Here is a 22,751-nt window from a genome sequence, read left to right as displayed (position 1 = left end):
ACTGCCTTAACACTTTTGGCAATGGAGTTCACCAGAGCTTCACAGGTTGCCACTGGAGTCCTCTTCCAATCCTCCATGACATCACGGAGCTGGTGGATGTTAGAGACCTTGCGCACCCGCACCTTCCGTTTGAGGTGCGAAAGGGGTCTTAGGGGTGTACTCACTTTTGTTGCCAGCGGTTTAGACCTTAATGGCTGTGTGTAGAGTTATTTTGAGGATACAGCAAAATGTACACTGTTATACAAGCTGTACACTCACTACTTTACATTGTAGAAAAGTGTCATTTCTTCAGTGTTGTCACATGAAAAGACATAAGAAAATAGTTAAGGAAAAAGGAGATAACTGCACTAAAAATTATGCTCAATTAAATACATTATACACCCTAAACCAGCAGCAGCATAAAGTGGGATACACACAAGGGATAATGTAGAATAAAAAAAGCTGTGATGCAAACGTTTTGTTCGATCAATCAACTCAAAACATGCAAAATATAAAATCACTTCAGCTTCTTGATGTCACCACAGTGTAATACAAAAAAGACAAGGAGAGTGCCCAACCACCATAATGTAGACCTGCTTAGTCTAACATTGCCTAAATATACATTAAAATTAGGTATTGCACTTACATCTATGATAAAATTGGAGGAAGGAGGAAGGAGGAAGGAGGAAGGAGGAGGAGGAGGAGGAGGATCGCGTGGTGACGTGACTACGTACCTTCCTTCAGGCGCTTTTTGTCATACGCGACGTTGTCAATGGAGAACCGCATACAAATTTCATCATAGATGTAAGTGTAATACCCAATTTTAATAAATATATAATTTAAATATTTACAAAAATGTGGAGGGGTGTACTCACTTTTGCGAGAGATACTCTATATCTGACAATTTACAACATTTTTTTTATAATTTATTTTTACTCTGTATTCCAAAAGTTTTTTTATTTTATTTATGTTTTTATTATTTTTACATGTGATCAGAAGCAGGAGGACTAGAAGCTCCTCCTGCTTATGTTTCCCTGCAGACAGGCAGGGAAGGAGCTGGGTCACGTCTGTATAGTCCATTAGGAAATAGCTTTTTTTTTTCTTTAATTTAAAAATAATTACAGTGCCATCATCCACATACAGAAATAGAAGGAACACTGTAAAATTAAACAGTGAGTGTTCAGCATCACTTTAAATGTGTCACATACTTCCCAGCAATAACCACAGCATTTGAAGTTCTATCCAGCAGTGCAAGCTGTCAATATGAAATGGAGAATACTGTCCAGAACAAAAACTTCCTGCGGTAATTTGAAAATTAGGCCCGTCATTGGGGGACATTTAAATATGAAGTCTGCTAGCAGAGGCCGCTTATCTTAGCTCATTTTGGAACGTGTGATCTTTAAAAAGGCATAATTCTTACAAGTGCCCATCCACTGATCCACCCTCCTAGAGAATCCCTCAGAACCTGCACTTGTAACAAGGGTGGGGACAGAGCTAAAGTACAGGCAATAATCCACTACTACACTGTCACCACCACCCACCAAGTTCATGTGTCACACACATCACAAGTGCAGGTAGAGTAAAAAAAAAAAAAAAAAAAAAAAACTGCCTTTTCAGTATACACAAAACATACTTGTCATTTTATTAGATAGCGTGATCAAGAAACATTTTAGAAGAAAAGCATATATTTTAAAAAAGTGTGCACAATCAGAAACCATATTTAGATACTGGATACAAAAAAATTGTACATACAATGTATTCATGGTCTTGATTATATCATGAGTTATTCTGTTGCTTTGTTTTCTTATATAAATGTTAGCAAAAAAGGTAGAACACAATTTTTTGCAGAAATTGTAAGAAGCAGTGTCATCAGTTGTCCAGTGCTGATGCTATGTATATGAATACTGTACATTGCAAGTCTCTGGGGTTGCTTCTTGTTTTTCTTTTTTTTTTTTTTTCTACAATTACCGTAGGTTTGTTGGATATCTTTAAAATGAGTAATTTTTCCTTTTTTTTTTTTTTTTGTGGTTATGTACCTTTGTACATTTTAAAAGCGAAAAAAATAAAAAATATTGAAAATATACAACCCTCTGCGGGAAATAGAATTGTAGAATTTAAAGCAAAAACTGAACTCTTACATGTGAAATTTGGGTTGAACGAATATTGTCTAAATACAAGAGCAAATGTATTTTTTTTTTTTTTAACTCAAAACGGATATTATTGGTACAAAAATATACAAATGTCAATCACAGAATCAGCATAACATACATGTTCAAGCAGCATACAGAGAAAGGCACTTTTCACTGAGCAAAAGTATTTTTATTTGAATCTTGGCATACTTCTTTCAGATCCATGTAGTTATCTAGTATGCAACAAGTCCTGCACTTTGCCTTTGTGCAACAATTTCCTAAAATAAAGAGCAGTCACTGCAGCACTCTCTCCTTTTGCAATGTGACAAGTCCTATATCAAACTCTATAGTTCTGCTATCTTTACAAAATATGAGCATTTACAAAAGGAATTTGATGTACACAGAGAGGTTTTATCCTCTGTGGTTATTAAAAATGTAAATTCAAATAAGTTTGTGTGCCCAGGGTTCAGCTCTAAATACAAAACTAGTTATCGGTCTTTGCAATAAAGTATCTGGAATCGGCTACTCTGTTGTATAGAGTGTATTAGGGTCAAAAGCGCTTAGACTTTAGAACCACTTTAGGCTGGGTTCACACCGCTGCGGCAGCGAGAACCGGATGTGATTCGCACCGCACTGCAGTGCAAATCACATCTGATCTCTGTGCGATGCGAGTTCAGCCATACAGATAGTATGGCTGAATTCGCATCGCACCCGCCGCAAACTCGCAAGGGACCCTTTTTTTGGTCCGCAGCAGAATTGGATCGCATGGGTGTTCACACCATGCGATCCGATTCCTGTCCGAGTTTGCAGATCGCACTGGTGCAATGCGAATTCAGCCATACTATCTGTATGGCTGAACTCGCATCGCACAGAGATCGGATGTGATTTGCACTGCAGTGCGGTGCGAATCACATCCGGTTCTCGCTGCCGCAGCGGTGTGAACCCAGCCTAAAGTGGTTCTAAAGTCTAAGCGCTTTTGACCCTAATACACTCTATACAACAGAGTAGCCGATTCCAGATACTTTTGCGAATCACATCCGGTTCTCGCTGCCGCAGCGGTGTGAACCCAGCCTTAATGTCAACCGATCTCTCTGACATTTTTGTTAACAAAGACACAAATCTTACAGATTTGAAATGGTTTAGTCTTCATTCACACTATGGCGTTCCAGATTGCAGGTGCAATCGCCACGATTCCGCCCGCGATACCGAATCGCCGAAAAATGTGGGATACACAGGCAATCCGTTACTTTCAATGGCACCAAAAAAAATAAAAAAATGTCGCGATTTTGCTGCGATTGTCACCTGACAAATCAGTAAAGTCACACAAAAAGAATTGTGGGCCGCCTGCCGCCCCAAAAGAAGTTCCGGAATGCCATTGAAAGTAACGAGATCACCTGCATGTCCCACGTTTTGCAGCAATTCGGAACACCACGTTGTGAATGTAGCCTTAGAGAACAGATAAAATATATATCAAATCAGCGTTTCTGAACTGCTAGGCCATGGCCTTCCCACTGTCTTGATGCGAGTGTCGCATTTTTAAAACCAGTTATTTTTTTTGTGTGCTAGTTTCCTCCCCGCCGAGCCGCAGCTGGACAGCTACTGCTGTCACAGTCTCAGCAGCGCCATGCTGTTTGCTTACACCCTGTTGGCTAACCTGGAAGACAGCACCTACCTCACAGGCGCTACTGCAGCCTCACAGTGCAAGACACCAAGAGGAGCTGCAGCTGAATAAAATGGTTGCCCTTTCTCAAAGTAGCAACTGGCACAGAAGCAGAATGAGAGCAGCAGCAGGCTGCAGAGTAAGCCACCTGGGAACTGCTTCACCTGTGTGTGACCTTTATAGACTACCTACCTGCTAAAGTCACCCAGATTGGGCAGGTGGAACTGTTTGCTCTGAGCAGAGAAAGACAAGCTGGAAACAGAAGAGATTAAAAAGGCAGCACCCAAGGCCATTCATGTGTGTAGGGGCAAAGAGGCCCAAACAGAGGCACTGGGGATCCCAGACAGCGCCATTCAGTAGAAGGATGACAGAAGGCCATATGGACCATGCTTTCATAAGTATAGGGGTGGACAGGCACAGCGGGAGGCAGCAGGGATCTCATGCAGGGCCCAAGCCCATTCAGAAGAGGGTAAGTGGACCAGGGGAATGCTTTCACTTGTATAGGGACAGAGCGGAACCCTGGATCTCAGACAGGGCCCATGCCTATTGGAGAAAGGGAGGGCAGCAGGATAAGTGGACCAGGCAGATGCATTCATATCCAAAGGGGTAGAGATGTCCAGCAGAAGGCGGCAGAGAACTCATGCAGGGTCCAGCCCCATACAAAAGAGGAAGGACAGCAGGGTGAGTGGACCACGAAAATTGTTTCACATTTATAAAGAGATAGACAGGCCCAGCGGGGGTAGCAGAGATCTCATGCAGGGCATAGGCTCAGTCAGGAGAGGGAGGGCAGCGAAGTGAAGAACCACTGTCGTAGTGTTTATTTAATTGAAAACTCAAATTTCCAACCTATTACTCCCTTCTTAAAACACATATTCTGCATTCCCAGACTTTTATTCTGTGAGTAATATTTTTTGGGGGCGTGGAAACGATTGAAAAATATTTGCCAGACCGTGCTCTCAAGAAAAAAAAAAAAAAAAGGGTTGAGAACCACTGTTCTAAATAAAAAGAATAACAGTTTCATTTTGAAAATTAAGAAAATACAGACATGTGAAACAAACCCCAATATAAAAATGAATCCCTATATAAGCATTAAATTCATTTTCAAGAATCCAAACATATAATTAAGATACTAGAAAGAATATAATCCGCATAAGTGCATATAATAAAAACTATGTATACATTCAGCAGCCAAGGAATTTAACAGAGGTTTTATACAAAAGACTTTGGCCCTATAAATCTATCAGTGATCTGAGGCATGCTTGCAAGGCTCGCCATTAATACAGAGCTCTTAGGGGCATAATAAAAAGGCACATTATTGCAGAGCATGGAATTCCTAATCAGTTCATCAGAATGCAGGAGCTTTGCCGTACCACATGGACACTTGTTGAGCAGACGTGCCAAGCCAGGGCGGGTATGAAATCTGAGGTCTGGCTATAAAACTGTGGTTTATTTTGCACAGGACAAAGCTGCACTGCGGTGAACAAGAAAGAAAGATTGTGGGTGTGTGCTATATACATATCTCGCAGACTCCTAGTTTGGCTTATTATAAATGTAACCATATGTGTTGCAAAGGAAATAAGATATCATAATGGACATAGCTAGCTGCCTGCCAAAGTCTCTTGTGAGCCAAATTATGCAGACACAGACAAGTATACATACTCTGGGCATGAGTGTTATAAATAATATAATAAAAAATATATTATATATTACACACACATACAGTTGTGCTCATACGTTTACATACCCTGGCACAATTTATGATTTCTTGCCCATTTTTCAGAGAATATGAATGATAACACAAACATTTTCTTTCACTCATGGTTTGTGTTTGGCTTAAGTCATTTATTATCAAGCGACTGTGTTTACTCTTTAAATCATAATGTCAACAGACACTACCCAAATGACCCTGATCAAAAGTTTACATACCCCAGGTGCGAATACTGTGTATTGCCCCCTTTAACATCAATGACAGCTTGAAGTCTTTTGTGGCATTTGAGGATGGGGCGCTTTATCTTAGATGGTAAAGCTGCCCATTCCTCTTGGCAAAAAGCCTCCAGTGCCTGTAAATTCTTGGGCTGTCTTGCATGATCTGCATGTTTGAGATCTCCACAGAGGGGCTCAATGATATTGAGGTCAGGAGACTGAGATGGCCACTCCAGAACCTTCACTTTATAATGCTGTAGCTAATGACAAGTCGACTTGGCCTTGTGTTTTGGATCATTGTCATGTTGGAATGTCCAAATACGTCCCATGTGCAGCTTCCTGGCTGATGAATGCAAATGTTCCTCCAGTATTTTTGAGAACATACTGCATTCATCTTTTCAACAATTTTGAACAAATTTGAACAAATTTCTTGTGCCTTTGTAGCGCACACATCCCCAAAACACCAGCGATCCACCTCCGTACCATTCATCATAGGCCTTTTTGACTCCTTTCCAAATGTAGAGTTTATGGTTGTGGTCAAAAAGCTACATTTTGGTCTCCTTACTCCAAATGACTTTGTGCCAGAAGGTTTGAGGCTTGTCTCTGTGCTGCTTGTCATACCGTAAGCGGGATAGTTTGTGGCATTTGCATAGTAATGGCTTTCTTCTGGCGACTCGACCATGCAGCCCATCTTTCTTCAAGTTCCTCCTTATTGTGCATCTTGAAAACAGCCCCACCACATGTTTTCAGAGGGTCCTGTATTTCCCCTGAAGTTATTTGTGGATTTTTCTTTGCATCTTGAACAATTTTCCTGGCAGCTGTGGCTGAAACTTTAGTTGGTCTACCTGACCGTGGTTTGGTTTCAACAGAAACCCTCATTTTCCACTTCTTGATTCGAGTTTTTATATCCCTTTGCTGTTTTTTACAGTTCAACTACCTTTTTCCGCAGAGCCTTTGACAATTCTTTTGCGTTCCCCATGACTCAGAATCCAGAAACGTCAGTGCAGCACTGGATGAAAGATGCAGGGGTCTGTCAGGAGTCCAGAAACCTATTGACCTTTTATACACACACACACACACACAGACACACTCACTAATTACAAGCAAACAGATCACAGGTGAGGATGGTTACCTTTAATAGCCATTCAAACCCCTTCGTGTCAACTTGTGTGCATGTTATCATGCCAAAATCACCAGGGTATGTAAACTTTTGATCAGGGTCATTTGGGTAGTTTGTTGCCATTACGATTTAAAAAGAGTAAACACAGTTGATTGACAACAAAATGGCTTCAGCCAAACACTAAACCATGAGTGAAAGAAATGTTTTTGTGTTAACATTCATATTCTCTGAAAAACTGACAAGAAATCATAAATGCTGCCATGGTATGTAGACTTATGAGCACAAATTATAATATATATATATATATATATATATACGGTGCGCTGACAGGAAAAGCCTGCCAGCAGCTTCTCTGGAGCGGTGAGTTTACCGCTCCTCCATCGCTGCTCCCCATTGAAATCAATGGGGCAGCGCTGCAATACCGCCAGCAAAACGCTGCTATTGTGGGCAGTTTTAACCCTTTCTCTGCGCTTTTACCCCCCGCTAGCGGCTGAAATGCACTGCAAATCCAACGGTAAAACATCGCTAAAAATAGCTGCGTTTTTCCGCCGCACTATGGGCAGCTTGGTGTGAAAGCAGTCTTAGACTTTAAGCATTGCTTACAATAATTATAATCAATGTAACAACTGTAATTTCATCTCTCTGCCCCCGTTTTGAGGGCTGCTGTCAGAATACAATAGCCCAGCAGGGATTTTATGGGGATTTTATGTGATAGACCAACACAAAGTGGCACATAATTGTGAAGTGGAAGGAAAATGATAAATGGTTTTCCAAATTAATATGTGAAAAGTGTGCCATACATTTGCTTTTCATCCCCCTTTACTCTTATCTAGTGTAACCAATTGCCTTCAGAAGACACCCAATTAGTAAATAGAGTCCACCTGTGTAATTTAATCTCAGTATAAATACTGCTGTTCTGTTAAGCCCTCAGAGGTTTGTTAGAGAACCTTAGTGAACGAACAGCATCACGAAGGCCAAGGAACACACCAGACAGGTCATGGATAAAGTTGTGGAGAAGATAAGGAGAGCAGAGAGCCGATGACTGGCAGTGACCAGCTCTCTGAAGACTGAAAACCCAAGTGATTGGTTTTCTTTAACCGCTGAGTTCTTGTCTTAGAAGTGGTGGGGGAGGACAGATGCAGCATCAGACCAATGTTGCAACCACCTGAGTATGACCGTTTATATTTTTAAAATCCCTCACTTCTCTTTTAAGGCTACATTCACAATTGAGGGTTAGTGTCTTTGGTGGGGGGTTTTTTTTTTTATGCATTTTTAATCTTGAGCATTTTTGTTTTAGCTCAATGTAAGTTACTAAGAGGATACACATTCACTAGGTGCAAAATCGTACTTGAAAAGTTTTTTTTTTTGGTGATATTATTAGAATTAAAAAACACAAAATAGTGCTCCATGCAAGCTCTTGTACTGTTTCTGAACATTGAATGACATCATGTCAATCAGATGTGAACAGGCTCAATAAAATAAAAAGGGAAATCGGAGGGTTGAGCACTGGAAGCCAATCTGGAAACAAGTTTCAAAATGCTCCGGTGTGAATGGGGGCAAGAGTTGGTTTAAAAAAAAAAAAAAAAAGTGTACCTAAAGCCGTTGACGTTTTTTTTTTTTGTTTGTTTGTTTTTTATTAGATGTTATTTTTATAGTTTTGAGGAACCAACCAAACATGTCTCCTATATTCTGTCTCTGGATGTCAGGAACATATAATATAACAATAGAATATTACAGCCAGTTACATCACTGGGGTGATAACGTGCATCACTTATCGAGGCATGGACACAAGAGATGGAATGCAGAAAAGTGAAAGGCAAGGTAAGTGTTGCGCATGGATAATTGCAAGTATAGAAGGAAAAAGTGCGACACTTAGCATTGTGAAAGAACCTGCATGGCCTGTTATTGCATGTAGAAAAAGATATTTCCTTAAAACATCAGAGACAAACCTAGATTTTGCTTGAGATTAGCTATTTACCAGCTGAAAATACAGAAGGTAATCATATTCACCTATACAGAGACACTGGGGGGGGCATGTCCATCATGCTCTTAGTTAAAACAATGTAACACCATAGGAGGTATGTACCAGGAAAAACAGCTATAGTGAGTATTTTTATATCAAACACAAGGGACAGCACTTACATTTACTTAGAAGTGTCCCTTGGGCTGATGGCTGCACTCCCAAGTTGAAATCTTCAGTCCTCTAAACCCTGCCCTGACCCAATAGTAATTTTCCAGTGCTGCGGGGGGACAGCTGCTGGACCTGTTATATAATTCCAACATTGAAAAATGCTCTATAAATGGAGAAAGAAGAGGTTGAATAAAAAAGGTCAACCTTTTGCATTCATAGAGCGCTGAAGATTTAAACTAAGATAGCTGCCACTAGCACAAGGGACACTTATTGAATGTAAATATCATCCCTTGTGTTGATTTTTCAAGAAAAAAATAAATAAAATAAAACCAACACCACCACACAACAACTTAGCGAACTTAGGACATGCAGCATTAATGCCAACATGGCCAACCACTGTAGTAAGTTAGTGTGTATCATATGGTGTGCTGCTATACATGGTGAATGGTTAGGGGCCATTCAAAATGAACACACGCTACATGTGTTAATGTAGCACAAACATGTGGTTCAGCCCTAAAAGAAAAGGGGAGTAGAAAAGGCTAAGAACTGTGAGCATGCACACTTAGAGATATACCAAGGATGCTTTATTTTAATGTGCGTTTGGAGGCATCTGCAGATGACTTTTACCCTACTGTTGGCCAGGATATAGTAACCAACAAAACACTGAGCAGCTCTTCTTGAGGACACAACAGGAAAAGTTTGCAAACCTGATTGATCTTCCTGGATATACTAAAGCAGTTATGTGTTAAAATTGCACTTTGTCCTAAAAATAAAAAGGTTAGATTTAAACACCTTGAAAAATAGCAGGTTCTTCTGATGGACCTCAACCAGAACATTGGCGGAATGGTTTTAAAACACAGAAAAAATAAAAAATAAATAAATAAATAAGGATCACAGTACAAAATCTTCACAAGCTAAATGGTAGGGCAGGGGTAGGCAGCCCCCGCCACGCGAAGCCTCTTTTGGACGGCACTCGACTCCTTCCGCTTCAGCAGAGCACTGCAGGGAAGTGCCAGTGAGACACAAAGGCAATAAAATAATATTTTAGAAATAAATTCTATATATAAGAAATGTTATTTTAACATATAAAAAAATAAAATAATAAATTACAAATTGAGTAGAAAAATTCAACATGTTGCATAATTATACATAGAATAAAAAGAATGCATTATGTATTGGATAGAGTTGGGAGTGGCGTTTCCTAACCACTTGCTGAATGACCACCAGTGGAAATTGGATGGTAAAGAGTAGAGGGATATCCAATGCGTTTCGAATAATAAATGCATAAATCTTCATCAGGTATTTAAACCACATTAACATTTGGCAGTCTGTAATTATGTCCCCTGGCAATGTGTCTACCCTGGGGGTAAGTTCAGGTTGCCTATTCTCATACTGTGCATATGTTTTTCAATGCATATGCCCAATTTCTGCCGTGTCTTGCCCACATAGAAGGGACCACATTGACACTGCATGAGGTATCAAGCACTCACACCTGTACCCAGCACACAAAGGCCCTGATATTTTATATCAGGGCCATTTTGTCCTCCTCTTGTTGTATTAGTAATCCAATCACCAGAGGATGCTTTTGTGTCGGCGGCTTCTGTTTCCAATATGGCCGCCAATCTGGTCTCTGGACGTCGTCATCCGTCAGGCCAGATGTGACGCGGCAATGCGGGAGGTGCCGGCGATGCTTCGGACATCATTGCGGTGCGCCTGCACAGTATATGGAGACGCTAGGGACTGCAGCTAGTGCCATTCCCCCCCTCCACATCATATCTGGAGGAGTCAAAACCGGTGGAGCCGCGCCAATACAGGCAGCAGAAGTTCTACTACTCTGGAACATTTGGACTTTATAAGCAAACTGCCCCTAACAGTAAATAAAAAAAGTTAAGTTCAGGGTTTGCAAACCTGCTCTCTTGAGGGATGTTTTTACACCCCAACAGATGGCGTTGTAGTGTGGGTAATGTATGTGTATACCTATCACCCATTGGGCTTATTTCTTTTTATATGTCTTTAAATAGCCCAAGGTGTCCCTCTCTGCTTTGAGTGCCATATGTTTGGATCGCATCCAGCAGTCCTTTACACGGTGAAGGGCGGTTTATGCAGATCTTGGGCTTTTTCCACCGAGATATGGGGAATGCTTCTGCCAAAAGTTACTTAAACATGTATTTAGAATGCAAGTGTTCATGTCATGTTTGCAGCCATTGAAAATGTGTACTTTATATGGTATTTATGCGAATGCTAAAATGCTACATTTTGTATTTTCAGAAGTGATATAAATCCCCGATGAAGATTTTGCTTATGTATTTATTATTCGAAAACACGTTGAATATCCCTCTACTCTTTACCATCCGATTTCCACTGGTGGTCATTCAGCAAGTAGTTGGGAAATTCCACTTCCAGCTCTGATCCAATACATCATGCATTGTTTTTAATTTCATATATATTTCTATTTCTTTCTAAAATATTATGCCTTAAAAATCCCAAACTAGAGGTTTTTCACATTTTTCTTGTTACCATAGGGATGATGGCAATCACACACCTAGTCACATGAGCCGTTTCATTTTTCCGATGACTCGCTTGGTTGCCACTACCAATCCCAGAAAGAAGGGATTTCACTGTGATTGAGAAAACCCCAATCAGCTGACAGTTTGTGGAATTACTGTTGAGCTTCTGAGAACTTTGTTGAAATTATTCCTGAACCTTTCCATCACTTACTACTGGACCCCTCTGCACTCGGTGTCCCTTTAAGCTGCAGCCAGTATTCAGCGCAATGAAAAAATTACACCCAACTTTTCCTGTGGAGCAGAGCGCCGCACTTTTTCTCAGCTGCGAGGGCCCAACTTATGATCCTGCACACAGGCCTACTGCTTTCAGAAAATGCCTCGACTTGTGCTCCTCATTGCACATCCATTCCATATGCTTGTGACATAACATACATCACACACTTCACGTGGGCTGGATGTGAGAGGTGGATCAGCAGGATGAGTGTGCCAGGACAGGTAGGTGTGGCTCCTCTGCATATCATAGATGAGAAGAGGGTACAGCGGTGGGAAAATGAGCAGGAGGGTTCAGGAGGAGGGACAGATGTGCAGGGAGCTACAGTGGTGGAAGTGATGAGAAGGGGGTTTAAAGCAGGGGGTAGAGCAGTGGGGCAGATGTGAAAGGAGGTGTATTGGTGGGACAGATGAGTGGGGGGGGGGGGGAGGGTACAATGGTGAGACAGATGTGCAGGAGGTACATTGATGGGGCAGATGAGAAAGTGGGTTACAGTGGTGGGATGAGCAGACGGGTTCAGTGTTAGGACAGATGAGAAGGTGATTCAGTAGCAAAACAGAAGAGCATGGGGATACGGCGTGTAGCAGATGTGCAGGTAGCAAGGGGATACAGTGGTGGAAAGAGTGAAAAGGGGGTTCAGCAGTGGGACAGAAAAGCAGGGGGGTACAGTGATGGGGCAGATGAGCAGGGAGTTACAGTTAGAGGTGTACCGAAAGGGGGGCGGAGTCCACCCCAGGTACCGCCCACTGTGGGAATGTCAACCTGGCACGCCCAGTCCTCCACGATCTCTGTGTGTCATGGAGCTAAATTGCAGGGAACACAGTAACAATGACCCGCCTCCTGTGATAGATGGCACACTGATCCCATGGCGGGACGTATCACAGGAGGTGGGACATTGTTACTGCAGCCCGGGCAATTCAAATCTGTTAATGAATGTAACGATACGAATTTATCTAAAATTACGAATTATCCGAAATAAAGAATGTAAACAAATGGAACAGAACGAATAATAAATAATACGTTTTTATTATTAATTTGTTACATTCTGTTCGTTAAGATAGGGCATTCATTATTACGGATAATTCGTAACTTCAGATAAATTTCTATTCGTTACATTCATTAACAGCCAAATTTGAAAGGACATTCCAATACCTATAATTTAATAGTTTATTCGTTTTCAGATTTTCTGTTTTTTTTTTTAATTTTCAGATTGTCGTTCTTTTGAATTTTCGAATCTTCATTCTTATTTTTGGATTTCCGAAATTTAGAATTTCTGAATATTCAGAAATTTGGATATTTCCAAAATGTGTCTACAATTCATTAAAAACGAAATTTGGAACTAAACAAATTGCACATGTCTAGATTGCAGACATGATACAAGAGATGGTTAGAGACTGCAGACTGCATTTTTCTTGATCTCTCTTGCACTGAAGGTGCCAATAATGTCCAAAAATAAATTCATATTAAATTTAAATTGATGATATTAATTAAAAAGTCGAATATAATACAATACAATTCTATATAAAAATATAAATATTTTTTAAAAAACTGTCATTTATGGTTTTCGGCGAAGTGCATCCTGCATTTTCAGCTTGGCACCAAAATTTCCATTCGATGCACCCCTAGTTACAGTGGTAAGAAAAATGAGCAGGGAAGGGGGGGTTCAGTGTTGGGGCAGATGAGAATGGGGGTTCAGCGGCAGATCAGAAGAGTAGGGGGGGGTACAGTGGCAGGGCAGAGGAGAAAAGAGGTACATTGGTGGGACAGATGAGCAGGGGGTTAAAGAGGTGGGGCAAATGTGCAGAGGAGAAACGAGGTACATCGGTGGAACACATGAGAAGGGGGTACAGTGGTGGGACAGATGAGAAGATAAGTTCAGTGTTAGGAAAGAAGAAAAGATGGTACAGCGGTGGGGCAGATGTGCAGGGGGGACCACGACAGTGGCGAAACAGGTTTGCAGGGGGGGGCACAGTGGAGAAACAGATTTGCGGGGGGGAGGGGGCAGTGATCTGGGATGTGAAGGTGCAGGAATTGGGGCCGATCTGAGGCATGGGAGTGCAGGATGTTAATTTATCACTATTACTCAATTAAAATCCTTTTTCATGATAGTTATAAAAATCGGAACTCTCAGTTTCTTTGAAAACATATTTCGGCACACTGTGCTTAAAAGGTTGCCTACCCCTGTGGTAGGTAATAAAATGTGTGTACAAGACTATGTCCCAGGGTGGATAAAAATAAATGAATAAATAGATGATAGAGAATAATATATATATATATATATATATATATATTTGTTGGATTTAAATTACATTTTTTTTTACTTTTATCAAATTTATTTTAATAAAATGCTTTGGGAGGAAAAAAAAAAAATCTATCTAAAGATGGTTTTCTATTTAAGACACATTAATAATTTTGTTTATTCAGCAGGAAATGGAGTTTAGTTATATAGAATGAGGCTGTATATTCTGCAATATTTACATTTTGGTAGGCCCATTCAATGAATCCAAGAGATAACTGCATCAATGTAGTGCATTTCACACAATTTCACAGTGACCATGAGCTAAAACAAAAGTTCAGGAATATTCCTTTATCTCATTGTTTTGCAAATCTATGTACACTACAAACTGTTCTGATAATAAGCTGTCAGTTTAGTAAAAAGCAATTATTATAAATAGGAAACCTTCATTTTGTTTGCAAATATGAAAGATTCTAACCACCAGCAAGTCCTTACATTTAAAGAGCGCCTGTCATTTCATATTCATTATGGCAGCACCTGTTAGTGGGCATCCACGCACCTGCTGCCGCCACGTGCCTCACCTTGTTGTGTCGCTGTTGCATCACCAGCCGTCCCATTAAAGTGACTAGGAATATTGGTGAGTCAACAGGGGGTCAGAGGAGGAGCCGCTGTGGGACAAAGATGACAGTCGCTCTTTAAAAATTATGATTTCAATTAAATCCACCCTGCTATGCATGATGCAAATCATTGATAAATAAAAACAGCACTCCATTAGGCATCGTACAGCTGATCTTTGCCCAGGCCCACTTTTCATCCATTGCACAATATCTCTGTAGAAAAGCTCCTCTTATTCCAAGAAGTTACCCCTGATGACACCAACAATGCAATGCATTAATAAAAGGCAGAATTTAGGTATGACTTCCGTGAGGCTGAAATAACAGCGTATGCATTGGCACTGACACAACAAGAAGTGCCCTGCTGCTCCCAATCACATTAGCATTAATGGTTCACTTCATCAATATTGTACTGCTTTGTTTACATATCCTGGTGCCTATTAAAGAGGGGTAAGAGATCACTGACAAAGAATTGCTTAGCTGCCATAATATACATTTTGCAAGCATCAATTGTTTTGCTCCTTTAACATTAATATGTCATCATCAAAAGTTTTGCTGTTATACGATAAGTGATCCAAAAGGCATAAAAACGGTTTACATCCCTATTTATACCTTACTACACAATAAATGAATGGATGCCTTCAAAAATTACTTTTTGTTATAGCATACCATCTACAGCCAGCACTTACTGGTATAACCAGAAAGGTGACAATGGTACCAACTATTGCTAGATCCAACCCAGGTGACCCCCCCCCCCAAAGATGTACAGATAAACAGTCTCAGTACAGAGGGACAATAGATAAGGGGACAGGAAAGAAGAGATGGATGTAGGACAAGGGAATGCAGCAAGTAACCAGTAAGAAAACAAGAGATAAGGAGCAGAATCCTTACAGTTTCCAGAAAAGCAGGTTACCATTGGTGTAAGGGGGGTGTGGTACAAGTGACCATAGTTAAAGAAGTCTTCAAATGTCAATGATATACCAAAAAGGTACAAGCTAAATTTTAAGAAATTCTTTAAGCTAGGATCATTTCCTCCCCGTGTGGTTAGGATGTAGTGAAGAATCATCTTGGGCGAGGGCACCTGGACAGGTAAGTGTCCTTATATTAAAAGTCAGCAGCTATAGTACTTGTAGCTGCTGACTTTCCATTTTTTGGGGGAAGCCTGGAACTCACCTCTAACTAAGTAGGGAAGCAAGGAAAAGAATGACAGCCCTGTACCTTGGAAAACAGAGGATGATAGCCTCGCATCTGGCTATGGTTGCCCTCATATCCTGACAGGTTCCTTTAAAATGTTTCACATATTATCTAGATCAGAAAATTCGACAATTCAACAATCTTTGCATTTTAGTGCTAATAAGAAGTATTACACGTCATCGGTTGCATACGAATCAACCAATCCACACATTGTGCTTCTGTAAGGCTGTTCCTCTTGTGGCCCCTCCCAACTAGTTAGTTATAAATTCTAGCTATGCAGTGTGTGCTATCAGATCAGTAATTGCAAGGCTTTGATAAATGCTACAGGGTTAGACAAACTGCAAACGCCAAACAACTAAGGGAAAAAAAAAAAAATAAAAATAAAAAAAAACTTGCTAGCTCCTAGAAAAATATCTTCATTCAGAGCCACTCATTTATTTCTGCATGCGTTGAAGTGCTGGGATGTGTGGTTACATGGGTACAGCCACAGCATCTCTCTGCCGGTCATTGATTTGTGGCTGCGTGCAAACGTGTGAATGTGACAATCTAGGAGCGCAGAGAGAAAGCACTCAGAACCCGACTTGCAGGAGTTTATTGGGGTACGCGAGTGTACAGCAAGGGTGGCAGTAGGATATAACACAGAGAAGCAATCCACAGGGTAACAATGTATCACAACACTGATAAAGAGTCCACGGAATGGCAATAGGGCACCGCAATAGGGAAACAGTCCACAGGGCGACCAGAAGGTACAGCAAGGGAGAATGATACTCATGATGGCAATATGGGACAGCAAAGGAGAAATCGTCCACCAGGCAACCAAAAGGTACCGCAAGGGTTAAATGATCCTCAGGACAGCAATATGTGACAGCAAAAAGGGTAATAGTCCACAGAGCAACCATAAGGTACAGCAAGGGTTGAATGATCCTCAGGACAATAATATGGGACAGCAAACGGAAAACAGTCCACAGAGCAACCAGAAGGCACAGCAAGGAAGAAGGGGCGTCTATATGGTACAGCAAAGGAGGCTAGCTGGGTTCAGGGACACACACTTAAGTCACCAGAGGGCCCGTGGCCTCTGGTGGGGTGGAAAGGGCATTGGATGGCTTGTCCCAATAGAGGCAGGGTCTTGGCAGCCTGTGCCAGGTCAGGAAGAGGGGAGAGGGAAGAGGCAGCTGGGAAAATGGGAGGCCGAGGGTCACTCCTGGAGGCCTGACCTGTGACCCTCAAAAGCATAAGTAGCACACAGGGCTGGCAGCATAGGGAAAAAAAAATAAGACTACTTTCCCCAGCTCAGGAAAATATATTTGAGCCGGGGCGCAAATTTGTGAATGGGCAATCTGATGCTGAGCAGAGTGCCCAGGCAACAGGCTTCACCCCCCCCCCCCCACCCACGAGGCTGCATCAGACACGCAGCTGTGGGGAAAGTACCCACTAGACCCTGGTGTGTGGGGGACAGAAGTCTGCAGCCAGATCACAGCACTGACCGCAGCAGGGGATCTGACCCCCTGGTGCCCTGCACACAGAAGGTGTGCAGAATTGGGGGCAGCGTGCAACAGCCAGGTACAGAATGTATGGCTCCCTGCACATATGTGATGTGGAGAGGTGGGGGGCATGGGGGGGGGGGAGATGGATACTGTGAAAGTAACTCCTGCTGCTTTCAATCAAATCCTGTGAGGAGGGAGCAGGGGATGGTGCCCAAACCACTCTGTGCGTCTATGGATGCACACAGCCCAGGCTTAGGAGTAAGCTTGCACGTGCCCCTCCATAGCAAGCATCTTGCTATGGTGGCGAATGCAGAACAGCTGTAGCCAAAAGCACTGGCAGGGTCCCCAGAATAGGAGATTCAGGGCCACTCTGTGCAATATCATTGCACAGAGCAGATAATTAAGGTATATTAAACAAACAAAAAAAAAAAACTTTATAACTACTTTAACACCTATATGGAACATAAAAATGTACAACCTGCAAAAGTGGGCATTCTTAAAAATTTTTAATCTTAAGTGGCAGTTGGACCTTGTACATATGGAACTTTGTGGGTTCAGATTTTAAAAACGTATTCACCACCTGTGTGGCTAGTTGCCACACTCCACCTGGTCCAAACAGATCATTCAGTAAAAAGGCCCTGCTGGGGGAAAAAAAAAAAAAAATAAAAAAATAAAAAAAAAAAAAAAAAAAAAAAAAGGGGGGGGGGGGGGGGGGTTGACCCAACAACACCAGACAGGAAAGCGAGCCCTGACGCTTTTCCTTGCCCTTCTGCATCTGAGAGGGGGGGGGCATATTTAATTTCCAATAAATTAGGAACACCATACACGTCCTTGCCTATTTTAACCAGATTGGCTCACGTTTCCCTGAAATATCCAGCTTTGTGCTCTAGAATTGAAGGAACAGAAAGCACCAAAACATGTTGGTCGAGCTGGATGGAATTGTGTCTTTTCAACCAGATTAACTAGGTTTTTTCCTCTGCAGAATAGATGACAGCGATTGTTTATAGTATATTTTTCTATGGGATTTATATAGCATCAACAGTTTGCAAAGTGTATTGTAAATTGTACGGTCTCCCTTTATATTGTAAAATGATAAAACAGAAAGAATAGGAGGGCCCCGCTTATATCATCATCATACAGAATTTATATAGCGCCAACAGTTTGCAAAGTGTACTGTAATTGTACAATCTCCCTTTAGATTGTAAAACGATTATAATACAGAAGGAATAGGAGGGCCCCGCTTATATTATTATCATCATCATCATACAGGATTTATATAGAGCAGAACTTTATAATATAAAGATTGACAATACAGCAACAACACAATTCAATACAAGAGGGTTAGGAGGGGCCTGTGAGCTTACTATATATATATATATATATATATATATATATATATATATATATATATATATATATATATATATATAAAAATTCCCCATGGGTGGAAATTACCTAATTCTGGAGCAGCTGTGCATGCCAACCAGTTTCTAACTTTCATTTTCAAAATGTAACTGAACAAGCCAAAGCTAGAAGCTGATTGGTTACTATGCACAGCTGCTCCATAGTTAGTATATCCCCCCCCCCCCCCCCCCCCATAGAATTCAGTACATTTCAGACTCCTTTTGCTCGCAGTCTCCTGTTTAGAAAACCTGGAGCCAGAGACAACTGGTGCTGTTGCCCATAACAAGTATAGATCCATCAATATTTAGTATTTTCATGCAGGCTAGAGAAATAAACACCTGACAAGCAATCTAACTACTTACAAAATAAAACCCCCTTCTATTGTGATTGGTAAGTCTCTCCATATGTTGGGTTACATACCAGATGTTGTTTAGCAAACCACCAAGTTCTATGATTTGGGATAAAATCCCTGGGCACACATTTCCTAAGCTGCCCACATAATAACCTTCCTATACCAAGCATCCAGCAGGACCCCCAGCCTTTTTTTTTAACATTTAGCAACCTACAGGAATACTATAAGATACAAAGCATGTTTTCTATAACCTACCTGTACAACCAAAGGATCAGACCTAGCTGATCAGTTCTGTGATCACAGGAAAAGTGATCGATTGATTGATGAGAAGTAACAGCCTGTCTGCCATCCAGTTTATTAGTAATACGTGCTCACAGCTCCTTGAAATTCCCCACTGTTGTTAATAAAATGAATCTTAGCAACAGCTTCCCTGTTACCTGGCTTTCAGGGAGGATCTACTAAAGATCTGAATCCATCCTGCTGATCATTCTCAGCACCCCATAGAGGAACGATCAGCCATATGCTGCCTGATAAAAGTCGAATGGCTTCGCCTGGCGTAAGTCCGAACTAAACAGCCTGTGTTCCTGCTATTCTCCACACTACTTCTGAGCAGAAAGGTAACTGGCAGGCTTGTGGCTTCTACGCCAATCACAGGCTAGGGGAGGGGCTGGGAACACTAACCTGAAACTCTGATGTCACACTGAAAACTGTTTAACCTGTGCCTAGAACTACAATAGATCATGCTTGGGTTTGTCATAGAATCATTGCTTACAAGATGCTGAAAAGCTCCGGTCCGTCACAGGTTAATCCCTGGCTGTCAACGAGAAGCCCTGGAAGTGCTTTGGTTGCTGAGGAGTTAAATCTGTAATGGCTACAGTCATGCAAATTACTTTTTTTTCCTTTTTTTTTTTTTGCAGAATAATTTTATTTTTTCCCCTTTTTTTTTGTATGTTGAATGGAATGATGCTGTTCAGGCTGTTATTTGAAAGGAGATTTTTATATATTAGAAAGCCTGAGAAGTTCAGTTGTGTGGGTACGCTATAGCCTGTTGGCGTCTGTGTGTGGCGCTGCAGGGCATTTTTGAAAAAGCGCCCAGGTTCTTTTTGGCCGATTTCATGCATTTTAAGGGTTAGTTCACACCACAAAAACTCTCTGCATGTGTTTTTTTAATGTTTTTTATGCGTTCTGGTGCATTCTTGTTGCGTTTTGATGCGTCTCTGAGTGCATTCCAGATGCTTTTTTTTTCCATTTTTTTTTTCACTGGGGTCTGGTGTGTTTTATATGAGTGTACGTGCATTTTTGATGCGTTTTACTGCAATCAGGTACAGTTCTGTGCAGTAAAAATGTAGCTTTTTTTTTTTTTTTTGCTGGAACCAGAACGCATTGGAACTGGAAGCACTGGTTTGAACTATGCCATTGAAAACCATATAACCTACTTTCTATAAGTTTTTGGATGGAAAAAAAAAAAACGCACTGGAAGACGTGGTGTAAATTATCCTTAAGGTCCATAGAAGTCAATGCTAATGCCTAATGATGCCCATACACTGGACGAAAAATCGTTCAAAAATCTGATATGTTATACAGTTCATAAATTTTTTCATCCAGGTAATGGGCATAAATTGATAATCGATTGTGCTGTTTTTTTTTAAGCCAAAAAACTGCCGAATGGATGATAAATTGAACGGTTAAAGCGGAGCTCCACCCAAAACAGGAAGCTCTTGCTTCCTCCCCCCACCCTCCGCTGCCACATTTGGCACCTGTTGGGGGGGAGCGAGCACCTGTTTTTGACAGGTACCCATCCCCACTTCCAGGAGATCCCCAGAAGTTCGCCCCCCCCCTCCTTCTCCTGTACTTGTAGCTGCTTACTTTTATTTATTTATTTTGGGGGGGGGGGGGGGGGGGCTGGAGCTCCACTTTAATGTGTTTCTCTTCTGCTATAAAGAAACAAACTGTTGGGACTGGGCATGAGTGAAAAAAACTTGTGTCAGCGAATGACCATGTCTAAAATAAAGAGCATAGCAATAGTACACACAAGAAACATACAACTATCAAGCTAAGCAATTTTTATATTTTTTTTTCTGTGACTGTTCCCTAGAAAAAATTAAATTAAGAAAAATAGAATCCAAAATATTGCAATAATAAAAACAATTTATTGTTTGAAAATCGGTCATTACATGATGGCAATATCATTTGCTCTCACAACTGTCTGTACATTTTTCAAAAAAGCATTGAACAATTTTTCAATTGCTGTATGGCTAGATTCTTACCTATGCGGATTGCAGTTGATGCGTTTTGTGTTTTTGGGAGGTGTCTGTACAGAAGAAACCAGCAAAAACGCAGCAGAGACACATCAAAAACGCATGCACTGCATTTTTACAAAAAAGGCACCAGATGAAAATGCACAGCTGTGAATGTTACTCGTAGGAAATCACATTAAATTAACTGTAGTGCGTTTTCGCAAAATTGAAAAAGCACTGAGAAACGAATAGGTGTGAACCAGGCCTGAAAAACAAATGTATAATGTGTTTTGTGTGCATTTTTAGCCACTGGTAACAAGCCTACAAATTTTATTTATTAGCCGACATGAAAAAAAGCATGATGTGAAAATGCATTAAAAACGTACATCATTGCATGAGCAAATTGAAAAACATGTTTTAGCCTAGGTTCACACTGACTGCAGGAATGAAATTGTGCTAGTTCTTCTGCACTCACACAATTTCATTCCCCCATGTCAGTGCCGACTTTGGGGGCGATTTCAGAGACATCTGTGCGGGTTGCTGCACAGATGTCAATGGAAATTGCACCCCGAAATCACCAAAAGTAGTACAGAAACTACTTTTGGGAATCGGTGCGGCACCACAAATGCAGCATCACACCGATTTAGACACTGGCATTGCCGGTAAATTGCCACCGATTTGGCATGCGATTTGACATATCAAATCGCATGCCAAATCGCATCAATGTGAACCAGGGCTAAAAAAATTGACTAGGAAGGGAAAAGCTAACATGTGAACCTAAACATTCTCCTACTGCTAAGCTACACAGGTCCTTTCCATCAGATGATAGAATTACTCTAATGCCGCATACACACGATCGGAATTCCGGCTAGAAAAAGACTGATGAGAGCTTTTCATCGGAAAATGCGACCATATGTATGCGCCATCAGAATTTAGCTGTCTGAATTTCCGGAAGCCAAAAATTGATGGCATGTTCTCAATTTTTCTGACAGAAAAACTTTCTTTCGGAAATTCCGATCGTGTGTATGCAATTCCGATACACCAAAACTCACGCATGCTCAGATTCAACTATGAGACGGAAGCTATTGGCTACTGGCTATTGAACTTCCTTTTTCTAGTCCCGTCGTATGTGTTGTACGTCACCACGTTCTAAACGATTGGAAGCTTGAGCGGAATTCCTTCGGGAAAACCATCAGAGCTTTTTCCAATGAGAATTCCGATTGTGTGTACGCGGCATTAGGCTATTTTCATACCTAGGCAATTTGAATCGCAGGTGGAATCCACAATTCTGCCCACGATTCAAAATCATGGCAAAACATGGGATGCGCTTGTGATGCCACTATTTCTTAATGGCACCCCAATCACAGTGCGATTTTACCACGAGAAATTGCACTGCAATCACAACACATAAAGCTTGTCACTCAAAAAGGAGCAGGAGCCTCTGTTGGGCAACAGCATCGCGCTTTGCGATTTGTCACGATTTCAGCGCGTCAATCATGGCAAAATCGCA

At 41.2% G+C, this 22,751-nt stretch overlaps 2 protein-coding genes across 5 annotated transcripts in view; one reads left to right on the top strand and one right to left on the bottom strand.

The window, feature by feature from the left end:
• SHROOM1 (shroom family member 1) overlaps positions 1 to 19,620 on the bottom strand; it is a 110,570-nt gene extending 90,950 nt beyond the window's left edge. For 2 of the 4 annotated variants that reach the window (XM_077473211.1, XM_077473212.1), the window contains exon 1: positions 19,260 to 19,620. The gene's annotated coding sequence lies outside the window, so the exon portion shown is untranslated. The remainder of the gene's footprint in view (positions 1 to 19,259) is intronic. The other 2 variants (XM_077473214.1, XM_077473213.1) reach the window with 1 other exon arrangement.
• LOC143962129 (uncharacterized) overlaps positions 1 to 22,751 on the top strand; it is a 350,250-nt gene that overhangs the window by 163,602 nt on the left and 163,897 nt on the right. The window lies entirely within an intron of this gene.

The sequence above is a fragment of the Lithobates pipiens genome, unplaced genomic scaffold (assembly GCF_037356315.1).
Source record: "Lithobates pipiens isolate NorthernLeopardFrog02 unplaced genomic scaffold, aLitPip1_a1.2 Scaffold_8, whole genome shotgun sequence".
Classification (NCBI taxonomy): Eukaryota; Metazoa; Chordata; class Amphibia; order Anura; family Ranidae; genus Lithobates; species Lithobates pipiens.
This window is presented reverse-complemented; position numbering and strand designations above follow the sequence as displayed.